Here is a 16,433-nt window from a genome sequence, read left to right on the forward strand (position 1 = left end):
CTCTTTTCTATTTCTCTTGGCCTTTCTCAGCTTTGTTGTTGTTGTTGTTGTTGTTGTTGTTGGACTAAGATTGAGGTGTTAGTTCTAGAGCATGAATCAATAGAGAAGAAGGTAAACACCAAGGTCTGAAGCACACAACACACATGGTTGTCATTTTTTTCATGGAGAATGAAATGTGCTTGAAAGGGAGGGAATTATTTTTGTGTGGATTGTTCCAGTATTTCTTCTTTCATAAAGAGATTCCACAAGAACAGGAACACTGGTGTAGCGTAGTGTATTATATTATACTAGCTGTGCCCGGCCACGCGTTGCTGTGGCAAAGTATGGTGGTATAATTACTACATAGTATTACTGCTCATTGAACTACCTTTTCTGTCAAATTTGTTGTATCACATGATGTTTTAGTGCTTAATTTATAAAACCATCACCTAATTTGATGTTTAATAGGCTTTTCCTGAATCCCTTCTTATTATCCAACATATTCACTTATCCAACATTCTGCCGGGGTGTTTATGTTGGATAAGTGAGACTCTACTGTATATTTATAATCTTATATTATCTGCTTAGAACTGGATTATATGAGGCCCCTTCTACACAGCTGTATAAAATGCACACTGAAGTGGATTGTATGGCAGTGTGGAGTCAAGATAATCCAGTTCAAAGCAGATAATATAAGATTACAAATGGGTTATATAGCTGTGTGGAAGGGCCTTGAGTCTACACTGCCATATAATCCAGTGTAAATTAGATAATCTGTGGAAGAGGCCTAAGTGAGGCCTAAGTCTGCCTATCCCCTGGGCTGAGTTGGTTGCTAGGAGACCAAGTGGGCAGAGATTAGCCCTCTAACTGGCAGCAATTGGATAAAAACAATTGTTCCTTTCCCTTTAATTAGGACTTTATTTTTGTTTTCTTTTTGTTGTATCAACCTAGAGGCATGGATGATGGGTTGTGTTGTCAAATTTTGAGGTTGGGGGGCCTGTAGTTTTGTTGTTTTGCCGGTCGCCGTGATGCCATCACTATATATATAGATTTAACATCCCACCTGTCTCAATATGGGACCCAAAGTGGCTTACAATATACCTAAAATTAGCAATAATAGAGTAATAGATTTGAAAAAGAAGAAAAAGACCATGCAGTCCAACCCCCTGTCATGCTCTGCTTCATGGATTAGAACCATATCTCAAAACAACATTTTCTTCCACGAAACTATGGATCTTGAGTCTGTTGGGAACAGCCATCGGAAATGATAGTGTTGAGATAAACCTTCCTCTGGAGATCATAGAGCATGCCTACAAAAAATTATAATATTAAATTGCAATAGAATTAAAAATACATCTGGAAAAACTTATAGAAGTCATCTTTTAAAATGTCCTTGGTTGTGAATCATTTGCTAAAATTGTGGTATTTATTTTATCAGGCTAAAATAACTTCTGAAACCTTTAGAATACACATTTCTGGCTGAAAAAACACAAGGACAGCATTAACAAGAGTGGGAGAACATGTCAGGAGCAGCTCGTCGATATACTAACCCTTAATTATATCCTCAGGCTTATCAGTTCAGAAAACCCAATCCTATCTGGTGATTTTTCTTAGCTACAATGCTGTGACCCAGCCATGAACTGACTAAAATTCATGGTGCCAGATGCCCAGCTCCCATTGTCTGTCTGTAAACAAGTGAGTTATCGTGAAATTTAGGGGCAAATAGTAAGCTTTTAATTATGAAATTGAAAGAAACTATACATTACATATTTTAGGAACATACCTTCATCTTCTCCTTGTTCTTTCCATGTGTATTTTGTTTTCTTTTGCAAGTGTTTAACTTGTCACAGATAAAAACATGTACGCATATCATCAAGCAACATTAGCGCGTGTTCAGGATGGGAAAAATTAGTTCTGTAAATAGATGATGTAGCAAGGCAATTGTAGTATGTTAAATATGTTGGAATAAGTAAACAAATAAACAAATAAAAATGGGGAAATTATCAGTGAGGAAGAACACACAAGCAAGGAAAAATGGCAGCAGTTTGCTTTTGCCTGAGTTGGCATGGAAGGGCATGATTTACTTTCTCTCCCTGTTGAGTTAATTGGCTGCAAATTACTTTTGCACTGAATTCAGTTTAAAGTACTGTGGTCAGCCAAGGATGAAGGGGAAATGTAGGAGAAGAATGAAAGGGACATTTGAAAAGCAGCTGAAAACTGCTATTAAGTGGATCTGTAATTGTTTAAGTGACTGAACCCAAAGGGTGTGTGCCAATGGTTCCTCTTCATCCTGGAAAGAAGTGATTAGTGGAGTGCCACAGGGTTCGGTTCTGGGCCCAGTACTGTGTTCAACACCTTTATTAATGACCTGGATGAAGGTTTAGAGGGCGTGCTTATTAAGTTTGCAGATGACACCAAATTAGGAGGGATAGCTATTCCAGAGGATGGGATCAGAATTCAAAAGGACCTTAACAGATAGCTGGGCCAAAACTAACAAAATGAATTTCAACAAGGATAAATGTAAGATACTCCACTTAGACAGAAAAAATGAAATGCAAAGATACAGAATGGGTGACGCCTGGCTCCTTCAAGAGAGCACTGAATAAAACCGAGGAATCATGTTGTGATGGAATTATAGATGAATTCAATCCATGCTAGATGCAATAATTGAAATGTTAGATTTAAAAATTAATTAAATAACATCATTCTAAATAGAGAGGGTTTTTTACTATTAAGGTCAGGAAGGGTGAGATTTAATTCACTGTGTTATCTTTAATTATGCCAATTGAGGTTTTTTTGAAAAAATAAATGGAAAGAGAATGGTATTTTTGATTTTTTTTTGTTTAGGTTTCAGTTTTCAATTTTTTAAATCTGCCTTTCTGAGCTTGATACATTTTCCAGAGGTGTTGAGCTATAAATCTGATTGATGGCTAGAGAATTTCAGTGCAATATACCTTAAAATTGCCAGATTAGAATGTGTGTTATGTGCTTTCAAGTCACTTGTTGATTGATCGTATTTATTTATCGTGGCAGAAGCGAACCGAGGGTACAAGTTGTAATGTATTTGAAAACAAAAAGTAAAAACAAAACAAAACTTGGCATTATACTAAATACCCTTTGATCAGAATCTGGCCACTTGGAGTGCCTCTGGTGTTGCTATAAGAAGGTCCTCCATTGTGCATGTGGCAGGGCCCAGACTGCATTGTAGTAGGTGGTCTGTGATTTGCTCTTCTCCACACTCGCATGTGGTGGACTCCACTTTGTAGCCCCATTTCTTAAGGTTGGCTCTGCCTCTCGTGGTGTCAGAGCACAGTCTGTTTAGCGCTTTCCAAGTTGCCCAGTCTTCTGTGTGCCCAGGAGGGAGTCTCTCATTTGGTATCAGCCATGGCTTGAGGTTCTGGGTTTTATCCTGCCACTTTTGGACTCTTGCTTGCTGGGGTGTTCTTGTAGGTATCTCTATAGAAAAAACTATTTCTTGATTTAAGGCGTTGATGTGCTGGCTGATATCCAAACAGAAGATGGGCCGAGATGTCAATGCCTTGGTCCTTTCATTGCTGGTTGCAATGTCGGCTAAACAGTATAATTTCTCCAGCGGAATTGGGCGTAGACATCCTGTGATAATGCGGCATGTCTCATTAAGAGCCATATCCACTGTTTTAACCTGGTGAGATGTATTCCACACTGGGCATGCGTATTCAGCAGCAGAGTAGCAAAGCGCAAGAGCAAATGTCTTCACTGTGTCTGGTTGTGATCCCCAGGTTGTGCCAGTCAGCTTTCGTATGCTGAGCAAAGCTCCCGCCTAAGCAGGGAGCTTTAAAATAGTTGAACAGAAGCTCTCTGAAGCTTTAGGTGCTCTTACTGCCTATTACAGGGAAACCAGCTGATCCCCAATTCATCTAAAACACAGATGTGTGCTTTTCATCTTAAGATCAGACAAGCATCGGAAGCTCTGAGGATTACCTGGGAAGGAATCCCACTGGAGCATTGCAGCACACCAAAATACTTGGGAGTTACCCTGACTTACAAAAAGCACTGCTTGACTATTAAGTAAAAAGTGGGCACTATAAATAACATCGTACAAAAATTATTGACCCCATTAATTTCATAAGATAGGCTGCCTTTAAAAAAAAGGAATTTTTAACCTGTTCAGTTAATATCTCTTTTTTCCACCATCCTTCCACTGCTATTAATAGAACACCCAGCAGTATGGGCTGTTTGTCTTAACTGGATAAGGTGAATAAAGACTAATATTTTCATTCCACTTAGGAAGCAGTGATCCAGTGAAGTACTGAAACATGGCAGTAAGTGGCTAAAAGATCAATCAGTTAATAAAGTTTGAAAAATGTTTAATCAGAAACAATTTGAGTATCTATAAGCGAGTGGAACACATTTTTCTGCACTACTGAATAACTGCACCCTGCCTCTCCATTTGCTTAACATCAAGCAGTGTGGCATGGAGAGATAAATATTATTGTACATGCTTTGCATGCAGTAGTCAGGAATCCCACATTCAATTCATACTTACTCCAGTTATAAACAAGCACAGTGCTCTCCAACTATCTTTCTCCTGGAATGAATAATGAGACAAAACCTCTTACTCATTGCACCACAGGAACACTGGCTGCTGCTAATTGACTTGTAAAATAAAGTGTCTTTGAGCAAGGGGATAGTAACTAATTTATACATAAAAAGTTTTGTTTCAAGCTGTGTGGAATTGCACAGCTTTTGGGAAGGCACACAAATTCCTAGCATGGGTAAACTTTTATGTAATTAAACATAGACACACACCTCAATTTCTTTTGGAGCAGGGTGACTTTGGTCTGAGACTCAGGGATAGGCCCTGACATTTGGGAACCTGTTCATCGCTGCATATAGCTTTGCTATATCCGTAACATATATAGAAGAAAGGGGAATGGGGTTTGACCTGCTAGTACAGAGAAAGGCATAGAGAGTGAGGGTGGTAAAGTAGTGTACATACAATTCCTTTTGCTGCATTGACCCATTTCATAAGACAAGTTTTTGGAACAAGACAAAAACATATTTAGCAAGAGTTGGAGTATAGGAGGACCGTAAAGATCAACAAGCAATAATCTCTTCCACATCTTCAACTATCTGTGTTGTGACTGCGCCTTCGGGGATTATGGTTGATGGTGATGGGATTCGAAGAGGAAGAAAAAACCCCCATGATGAGGGTTCACTGGAGGAGTTGCGCAGGAAGCGACTTAGAGAGCTATATGGGGGATCTTCTGAGGAAGATTCAGATGGGGAGTTTGGGGAAATGGATGCTGAGGAACAGGTGGTGGCTGGGGAAGCGGGCACTGAATGGGCACAGCCACCGGAAATGTCTGGGGATTTGGGGCCTATGGATACTATTGAACCTGGGGTTTTTGCAGGAGCTCATCCCACTTGGGATGCTTGGAGAAGGGAGGATGGTTCTTTAAGTGTTCATGGGGCTAAGTGTGGGCAGGATGATTGGGACTCCGACGAATTGCTAGGTACTCCGGATCCACGAGCTCTAGCTGTGTGGAGTTCGGACTCTGAGTAGATTTGGGACACCTGGTGTTTGGGTGTGTTTGGTCACCCAGGAGGAAGGGGAATAAAATGGGAATGTTTGGCCACTGCACTTTGCGTGTGGCAAGGTGTTGCTGAGGCGCCATTGGGATCTCTGTGTTTCCGTGAAGACTGGACTTGGACTGTGATTCGGATCTGCTGATACCATCTGGCTTGGCTCTCGCTGTGTCTTATCGTGGACCTGGTTTGGATGACTGCACCCTCTTCGGACTTTGGATTGAATTTGACCTGGCTTCTGTCTACGCCCTCTGACTGACGACTACTCCCGGCTTCTGACTACTGGTTTGCCTTTCGGAATTTGCTGCTGGCTCCTGACCTGACCTTGGATTCTCCTGACGATGGCTATTCATCATCCCTTTGAAGCTCTCGGCTTTATCTGCACCGTGGAAGCAGTTTTACTGCTCTTCTAGTTTGTTTGTTTTCAAACCAGTTTGCTGTTTTTCTTTTGGGAACTGTCCCTTTAAATCCGCAGAGCCAGCTGTCTGTTTTCAGAAACGGTTTGGAGCCAAAAGAGGCTTTTGCACTTTCAGTTATACTCTGCAGCTTCTGGAAGGTTTCTAGCCTTCGTTTATTTTGCATATTTTCTAGCAGTCAACTCATTTTGTTCTCCAAAGCTGAATTGAAGCATCTTTTAGTTTTTATTGAATGCCAGCGTGGGAAAATAGCGTGGCTTGTTTTTGAGTTATTTTTGTCCAAACTACTCTTGAAACATTGATAAGTGAAGTGTTTCAAGGATACCTCCTGTGTTTATGTTATTTTTGGCTTATCCTCTGAATAAACTCCGTTTTGTTTGTTAACTGGCGTCTGACTCTTGACAATCTGAGGAGGAAACGATCGCCTATTGTTTGTCTTCAACCTTAAGCTTTTTTTGTTAACACTAGATGTGGAAGAAGGACCACAGTCTGAGTTTGAGGTTTTTGTGGTATCTTGGGTGAGATGCACTAATGTCTCATGACATTCCAAGCAAAATGGAGGGTATCTCACCCCACCTTTATGGGACACCACCCCTTGATCAAACCATGATCCATTCCCACAAGAAATCTGTACACACTCAAAGAAAAGACTTTTCCATATATATATTTTCCAGAAATATAGCACTTCTCTCACTTTCAGTTTTGGTCTCCACAGTACTAGAAGATCCACAACGTGGAAGGTGATAAGTTTCCTTTGATTGTAGCTTACTAGACACCTGTTGACTGTTATAAGATGCCTCGTTCTAGGGTTACACACTTTGGAAACCATCACAAAACAACCATAATGAAACTTCCTCCCATAAATGAAGCCTCTCATGCGACCTCATCATACTGAGTTTTTTTTTGCCCCTTACAACACTGGGGCTCCTCTTCAGTGACAGATCTAGATAGACCCCATAAGATGATGCAGGCCGAGGCTCCACCCCATCTGTGGGCAAAGCAATGAGGAAGTGTTTCTTCCTTGCCACCATGGTGAGTTAATTGTCTTTTGATTGTCTCCAATTGAGCTATCTGAGGTTTTCAGGTCCCTCCCCCCCATCTGATGTGGGAAACTGCAACACAGTAATGCAGCTTGCCAGTCTTTCCCCATCTGATGGGGGAAGGGACGGTGTCAATGCACCTTGCCCTGATACCCCCATGTGATAGGGGAAGGGGGGAGGGCATGTGGCTTGCTATGAGGTGCCATGTGTACCTTCCATTTCACCCGTGAAATGGTGAAACATGACAATAGAGAGGGGAGGGGCTCGGGCCCAATCTATCTCCATGATCGCATCTCCCCTATGAACCAGCCCATGCCCTAAGATCCTCCAGAGAGGCCCTCCTCTTGCTCCCACCACCATCACAGGCACGGTTGGTGGGGACGAGGGAGAGGGCCTTCTCGATGATGGCCCCTCGGCTCTGGAATGGCCTTCATAGAGAGATTAGGCAAGCCCCCACTCTATCCTCATTTCGTAAGGAGCTGAAAACTTGGTGGTTTAAACAGATCTTTGAATAGAGCTTCTTACACCCTTTAGCTATGCCCTTGCTTAGCACTTCATCCATCCCTGCCCACACTCTATTGCAGCACCTGGCATGTCTAGCACTTTATAGCTGGCCACACCAATGTTAAATCCTGGCCACGATATCCAGATTTATTGATGGAGCCCTGACATTAGGTTTTAATTCTTGGCTATGTGTTCCTATGATTATCTGTTTAATGCATTCTTGTTTATGTGTATAAGTGTTTTGCTGTATGTTTTAACTGATTGTATATTACCTGTTATGCTGGAAACCGCTCTGAGTCCCTTGAGGAGATAGGGTGGTATATAAATAAAGTTTTATTATTATTATATTATTGATCCTTCGGGGGTCTTAGAACTGTAATAGAATGTAATACAGAGCATATAAGCAAGGGCCTTCCCAAACAACCTATTGTCTTAGGTACAACAGCAAATGGTATTCCTTCCCCAGTGAAGAGGCATCATACCCAAAGCCAGTCAGGTTATTTGACACGAGAAGCAGAAAATCACACAATCACCACCTGACGTTGTTGTTGTTGGCGATGACCTTATCATAAGCTTTTATTGGCCAGAGGAGCTTTGATATTGCCTCCATCTGAGATAATATGGCTTACATAGCCAAGAGGGGATTTATACTCTCTCAGCATCCTAGTCCAACGCTCAAACCACTCCACCTTACTCGCTGTAAAAGATGCAACTTTAAAGTTATGCAAAATTAACCTTAAGAATGAGCCAGAAAAGGTGGATAAATAACATGATGATGTCTTCATGCCAGTGTTTGAGGCCACCGATAGTGAGGGACATTTTGCACAAAAGGTCTATTTGACTCCTCTTTGGTTCTACACTTGAAAAGTATTGACCAACTCATACTTAAGAAAAAATTTAAATTATGCATAATGGCTGTGAAAAGTGCTCTCTGAAGTCAATAGTATATTCAGGAATTGCTTATTTGGCACCTTTATTTCACACCTTTGATGTGACGTTAGGAAAAAACAAAAAAAAAGATTTTATTATTATTTTTACAGTTGTGCAGTTCTAAGCTTCTTTATTACCAAAAATAAAGCAATGTTCAAATGAAGGAGGAGAAATGCAAATGCAATCGAGATCAAAGCCGATATTTGCATGAATTCCCAGATGAAACCTCAGCTGTGTAATTTTAGTTTTGAATTTATTTAAAGAAGGAAAATCCTGTTCCATATTTTGAGATAAAAAAATTCTTAAGAACCACAATTAACTTGATGCTATCCCTTGGCTGATCAAGAATCGGTGGATTCTCCTGTTCTCTTCTTTTATCTTAAGACAGCAACTTGCTGAAATAATGTTTATGACTGAAATATCAGCCCAATTGTATACTTCCAGTGGGACCCAAAGCCAGAATGGCCCCTGAAATTGAGCAGAAATGCAAACACACAACAAACAATAATTTTGCCCAAAGAATCTAAAATGTATAGAATTTTAGGGTTACACAGACAGTGAGAAAGTGTGCATGAACAATAACTAAATCACACATTATAATCCTGATCTAGGGTCATGCGACCAGGACAGTACGTATCCAGATATTATTTGTTGTCTAAGAGGATGTTCTCAGGGCTGACACTAACCATAATGTTTAGTTGTTGGTCCTGGGCATAAAGCATTGGAGTTACTGATTTTCTAGATTAATCAAAAAAATTTAGAGTTCAACAAACAATACACATCAGCTATTGTTAATATGGAGTTGTTCAGGCTCGCTAAAATAGATCACAGTACATTACAGCTGAATCTTTAACTCTTAATTATTGCCAACAGTAGACTAGGCTGATCAAGAAGTGATATTGTGTTTGGAGATGACCCTGGGGTTTCCCTGCTTCTAGGACAGTATATCAACCAACCACTGCTAACCACTGGAATATTGAAGAAATAATAGAAATAAGAAAACATCTCAATTTGTGCTTGTTTTTGGTCTTCATAATTCTCCGTATTGTGGAAAGAAAGCCATTATTGTCTAATTGCATGAATGGTGGCTGATAAGTATCTGACCTTTGCAAATTAATGTAGCTTCTACATAGCACAACTGACAAGTATATGAACTAAGTGAAAAAAATGTATGATTACGGTTCATTGCTCCTTACTGGAAGGCCAAAGCTATAAAGATAATATATCAGCTATTACACACAAGAGCAAGCTGTAGCCTACAATTACAAAGCAGAACCACTCATAATGTACTATCTTTCTTACAAACATTTCAGTTCTTTCATTTGTTTGCCCTGTAAATATCTACTTGCCGAATTTGTTTACCTCGCTGAATAACCCAAGTTATTTCCCTGCGGTATTATCTCTGCATGCCTTATATTTCAGACAATGTGTGTTAGCCTTATCTGAACTGACACAACTTGTCTGGTGAACGATGACAAAAACTCAGAATGTATTGAATTTTTTTTATCCAAAAGATTTAAGTAATACTAAATTATTCTGGATTACTGCAGTCAGTTTTCCAGCAGTGTACATTTGATATCAAAATGCAGACCACTGCTGATTTTGTATATGAAGGAAGACAAGTTAGGCAAAGTTTATGGGAGAGCCCCCAAGTTCTTATTTTTATGACAAGTAAAAACCAGGTGATATTAAATGCATTTCAGTTTGAACCCTCCCCCCCCGACCTCAGCCATAGGTGATTCAAAACTATTTTCTATCACATTTTCCTCTAGCAGGTACATTTATTTGTTTTGAGAACGGCAACAAAATATATGAGAAGTTGTTATAGACAGTATTCCCCAGAGGAATATATGATTTTAAAAGGTCACAATACACTAGTTCATGTAACATATTGTCGAACAGAAACTTAAAACAGTCAGACTGCTGAACATGAATCTACCCTTCATTGAAAGCCAGCATAGTGCAATGGTTTAGGCATTGGGCTATGACTACTCCCCACTCGATCATGAAACTCATTAGGTGACATTGAGAAAGCACACTCTTTCAGCTTCAGAGGAAGGCCATGGCAAACCTCTTCTGAACTGATCTGGCCAAGAAAACCCGCCTTTGATCATTAGAAATCACTTGAAGGCACAAACAACTTATCTTTCATATATAACAATTCCCAGCACATGAGCTTGCTTAATCAATGAAACAAGCAAAAGAAATGTTTCTTGATTCTTTTCAGTCTTCCTCAGTGGTCTAATGCAATGTCAACATTTGTGATTCAGGGCACATCTATATGCACATTATAGCTTTTACATGATGCATGGAGCCATCTCATCCCCAACATGGGGCACCACCACTTAATTTGGTTGTACCCCAATTTAGGGAAAGCTGGGGAATTCTCTAGAGTAGTGGTTCTCAACCAACCTAATGCTGCGACCCCTTAATACAGTTCTTCATGTTGTGACCCCCAACCATAAAATTATTTTCATTGCTACTTCATAACTTGTTTTGCTACTGTTATAAATCATACTGATATGCAGGATGTATTTATATTCACTGGACCAAATTTGGCACAGATATGCCTAGATTTGAATACTGGTGGGGTTGGGGGGACGGACTGATTTTGTCAGTTGGGAGTTGTAGTTGCTGGGATTTATAGTTCACTTTCAGTCAAAGAGCATTTGGAATGATGGAATTGAACCAAACTTGGCACACAGAACTCCCATGATCAACAGGAAATACTGGTTTTGGTGGACATTAACCTTGAGTTTAGGAGTTGTAGTTCATCTACATCCAGAGAGCACTGTGGACTCAAATAATGATGGATCTGGACCAAACTTGGCACAAATACTCAATATGCCCACATTTAAATACTGGTGGAGTTGGAGGAAAATAGATTTTGACATTTGAGAGTTGTAGTTGCTAGGATTTAAAATCACCAAAGAACCCCTTGAACCCCACTAATGATCGAATTGGGCCAAACTTCCCACACAGAACCCCCATGACCAACAGAAAATACTGATCTTTGGTGACCTCTCTGAACCCCCCTCACAACCCTGACAGGGTCCCGACCGCCAGGTTGAGAAACGCTGCCCTAGAGCTTCCCTGCACATCAGGCTATGTATTAACAGTGGGGCTGTTAATACATAGTGCTGCCATGCCTTTCCCTGTGCTCTCCCACATGCAGAAAATTGGATGGCACTTAACTGTGTTGATTTTGTCACAGTAGCAGTAGTCATGGAGCTCCAAAGGGCTTGGGGCCATTGCTCAGTGTTCTTGATTATCTAAGCAAGGACACTGTGTGACCTGGAGAGAAGAGAGGGTGTTCTCCCTCTTTTCCCCACTCCCCTTTCTGAGTTTTGTGGGTGCTGATGTTGACATTGGCAAAGGTGCTGAGTGACAGCCTCTGGTCACTATGGTGACAAAAAACCACACAGGTAAGTGTGAACATCCAGAACAGCCAAATAGGATTTGGTGCAACTCTGTTTCTGATACTGATGTGATTTAGGAGTAGAGTTGCATGAACACCAAATCAGAATCAATGCTGGACTGAAGTAGAAATTATTCAGACTGACCCCCAGTTTTGTTACCCATTCAGATGCACATTTGAAGACATTTTAAAAAATGCTCTATAAGTTAATATTGTGATTCTAAAATTTGGCATGTGACTTTTTGTCCATATTGCATCCTATAATATTTCTCACAATTCTCCTGTGGTTAGACAAATAGTTCCCAACCTGGGTCCCCAGATATGTTTGGCCTTCAACTCTCAGCAATCCTAACAGCTGGTAAACTGGCTGGGATTTCTGGGAGTCGTAGGCCAAAAACATCTGGGGATCTCAAGTTGAGAACTACTGGGTTAGACAATCAGAAAGAGAGAAAGAGAACAACAATAATACTTTATTTATAGGGCGCCCTATCTCCCCGAGGGGACTTAGGGTGGCTTCCAGGCAAAAAAAGAAAGGCAAACAGTCAACGCCTTGATAGAAAACATCCACATAAACCAAACAGTAAAAATAACATCAGTATAAATTAATAATTAGTAAACAAAAAAATAAATTAAATAATCATAATTATCTAAACAGACACATAAACACCATAAAAATATGAACAACAAGAATGCATAAAAGTATGTAAATGATTTCAACTGATTTGAAACAGCTTGCGGGGTTAAGGTACAATTGCCAGCATCTAAGTAAGGTTGCCATTAAAGAGAGAGAGGAAGCAGGGAGACTGGTTGAAAGGGATTCAGTTGTTCGTGAGTTCCTCAAGGATATTGATAATCTGTGAAGTAATATTCCTGTTGCTGTTCTGTTCAGATGCTTGTCCATAGCTTATACACTCACTCTTGACCAAAACAATTTGGAAGTCATGAGTAACTTTTTCTAACTAGGGTTGCCACTTATCAACCTCTTTTTAAAACCAGATATATACTTCGCAACCTAAAAGAGCAAACCCAATAGATGTGACTTTCCCTATTCCCCAGTACTCTCTCTCCATGTTGGATAGTATGTAATGTTAGAATCCCTATGAGTAGAGTCATTTTTCCTTGATGCCACCAGACACAGTAGAAGAAGGGGAGTTTTTTTCTTGAAACAGGGTTTATAAAAAAAAACCCGGGCACCCTCGTAGACTTTATTTGCGAAGACATTTTGAGAGTGGTGCTCCATTATTATCTTCTCTATCCTGCATATAGCTGTGCGACCAACCGTCTGTTCACTTGTTTACTTATTTTGGAATAAATTCTCATTACATACATTGGGACTGAGATACTCTCTGTTTGAGACCAGTTACACTTTTTCATTGTTTCTTTCATGCTACTGTATTGAGTTTTGTATTGGGGATTTTGGTGTCGCTATATGCCATTTGGTCATTAAAGTTCTCCTTTTGCATAGAACATTTTGTGTTTGTTTAGATACCTTACAAGTATTCTGGGATAATGTTTAATAGTATGTAATGTGAACAATGTCTCTGACTGCAGCAGAGCACCAAGGTAAAGTAAAAAGAAAGATAACCATACTACTTTATTGGAGTGAGGGGGGGGGGAGCATAAAGTTGAATGTTGGGCAAGCAATACGTCCACTAGGACTAACCAAAAAGGTATGAAAGTGTGTAAGCTAATGGGGTCTACAAAGCTTCAAGTTCAATGGTACAAAAAAGTGGGGATCTGAGGAAAAAAAGGTAGATGATATGTTCTGTAATTCAGTTTAGCATCCAGATAGATTACAGACTGAATTAATCACAAATATAGCATATTGCAGCTAGCAGTGTCATTTGGAGTAAAGAATTAATGACTGGTCACCATTTCTGACAACACAAAGAAACATGACTTAGAAACCTGTCTATTGCTTTATGAGAAATAAACAGGTGCCTGAGTGAGCAGGCACAGAGACACAGCACACAAAAGCTTGACAGTTTTTGGTACACACAAGGCTGAAGATTAAATTTTAAGACACGCATTAAGTAAAAAGGTAAACTGAGAACAAACTGCAAACTAATGGTTGGGGAGGATTCAAGTTCATCTACAGATGAGAGAAAACATTTTTTCCTGTTAACAGCTTTCACCATTGGTGGAATTGCCAAAGCAAATAAAAATGAAATCAGACAATGGTGGTATACTGCTCTATGACTTAAAATGCCATTTAAGGATCCACCTTATATGCCTAATAGAAAGATAAAACTCTTAATGTTAATCAAAGTCAGAAGCTGATAGTTGTTTCAGATGCTTCTGCTGTTATTTGGAATTAATGGTCTGAGAAAGATGATTGAGTATCCTCCCCTGATAAGAAATGGCTTTGTTTCTCTTGCAGAATGCAAAAATCTTAAGCAGAACAGTGTACTATAAACTACATAGAGACCACACAACCAAGAGTTACAGATCCCCGTTTATTGGCTTGGTGAGCTGGTGCCTATTTGTTTTCAGTAAGATTTATTAATGTACATATTTATTGGATGTAGTCCATCTGTTATTATGTATTTCATAATCAACAGAAGCAGCAATGTGAGCATAAGTTTTGTGGAAGTCCCGTGATTTCTAGTAAGCATAAAAAGAACAGACTGTAAATAAAATGGAAGGAAGATGGGAAATCTGGTGAACATTTTATAGAATACAGAAAAATAATTTGCTGTAGCCTTTGTGTAGGCTTATGAAATCTGGATTTAGTGGCCATTTTCATTCAGATGTCAGTGAGGATAGTGACTCTACCTTGGAATCCTTATTTTAAAGAAGTTATGCAGGGATGAGGCTCAGCACCTTGGACAGCTCATTTACATTTTCATTTTAAACCAAGAGCAGATTTATTGTGCAATTAACATGGGAGCCGCTGGACTACTCTATTATGTCCAATGCTGACAATTTACTTCAACAAAAAAAGGAAATGCTGTATTCAACATTACAGTAATATTTTATCCTCTAGCAGCAAAATGTCTCCTAGAGAAACTGAATGGGAGACCAAATATTCTTCACAATTATTTTTCCTTCTTTGTATGCCCATTTATTTGAAACTCAGCAGGCTAATACAGAAAGAGAGATATTATTTAATGCTGAATATAAATGTTTGATAAACCTAACATCTATTGTTTGCTTATAATACTGATAGCACCTTGGTGATAACTAATGTGTTGATTTTTCTTAATGCATTTTAAATAATTGGCAGAATACATATTTATAATTTTCTTTGTATTTGTATATGAAAACAAATTGTTATGTGTTTACTTTGTATGATGTGCATGTGTATACAAACACACACTAAATTGTCATAGAAATCAAACTGTAATAAAGCACATAGATATGCCAAAAAGGAAATTATAGCATTATTTTTCCTCTGCTTATAATTGGCTTTCTTGTTACTTGCAATCCAGTTGACTTTGACTTACATCAACCCTAAGCATGATAGACCTCCACAAGATCTGGTCATCTACAGCTCTACTAAAGTTTTCAGACTCAGGGATAGATTTCTGAATAGAATTAATCTCTCTGTAATGTGGCAATTCTCTTCTACTTATCTTCCATTACTTACCTTCTTCTACGTATCTTCCAACATTATTGTCTTACCCAATGAGTTATGTTGTCTCAAGAGATGTTCAAAGTGTGATAGTCTCAGTATAGTCATTTGATATGGATAGTTCAGTCTTGATACCTTTTCAGACCCATTGAATTTTCCTTTTGACAGTCCATGATCTCTGATTCCTGGAGTCTTCCACTCTTCACAGTTCAAGCACTTCTAGCATTTCAGTTCAATTCAGTTCATGCTGGTGTCCTATAAAATCCCAGAATCTGTAGTTTGGTGAAGCACTCAAGCAGTGGTTCTCAACCTGTGGGTCCACAGATGTTTTGGCCTTCAACTCCCAGAAATCCTAACAGCTGGTAAACTGGCTTGGATTTCTGGGAGTTGTAGGCCAAAACACCTGGGGACCCACAGGTTGAGAACCACTGCACTAGAGTTTTCTCTGAGAACTCTAAATACACCTCCCTAAACTGCAAATATTGGGTTTTATAGGATGGAACCATAACACTTAAAATAGAATCATGTTGCTATAATGGTAATGAGAAAGGAACCCTGTTGGTGTTACTCCAAACTTCTCTTTATACATTTAAACCCTGAACAACATTGAAGTATACATCTGAGAAAGAGATGCTTAACTATAGATAGAACCCACTTGACAGAAAGTAACAGTTTAAACCATCAATCAAAGTTGTGAATCATACTTCTAATTACCAAACAAATTTCAATCTGTCATCATTTTTGGCACATATGTCAACAATGGCAAATTAGCTGCTCCAGAGTTTGATGATGCAATTCATTGCTTACATTCATTCCAAATCAAGCTCTTAGACTGGAAATATATTTCCTTCCATTATTCTGTAGGCAAATCATGCTTCCATTAACCTTATTTAAAAAGTAAGAATCTATTATAAATCATACTACCTTATCCTTACAGGTGTACACTACTATCTTGACTTCAACTTAATTTGTCTCTTTTACTTTTAAATATGTAATCATCAAAC

The sequence above is a fragment of the Anolis carolinensis genome, chromosome 5 (genome assembly GCF_035594765.1).
Source record: "Anolis carolinensis isolate JA03-04 chromosome 5, rAnoCar3.1.pri, whole genome shotgun sequence".
NCBI classification, from domain to species: Eukaryota; Metazoa; Chordata; class Lepidosauria; order Squamata; family Dactyloidae; genus Anolis; species Anolis carolinensis.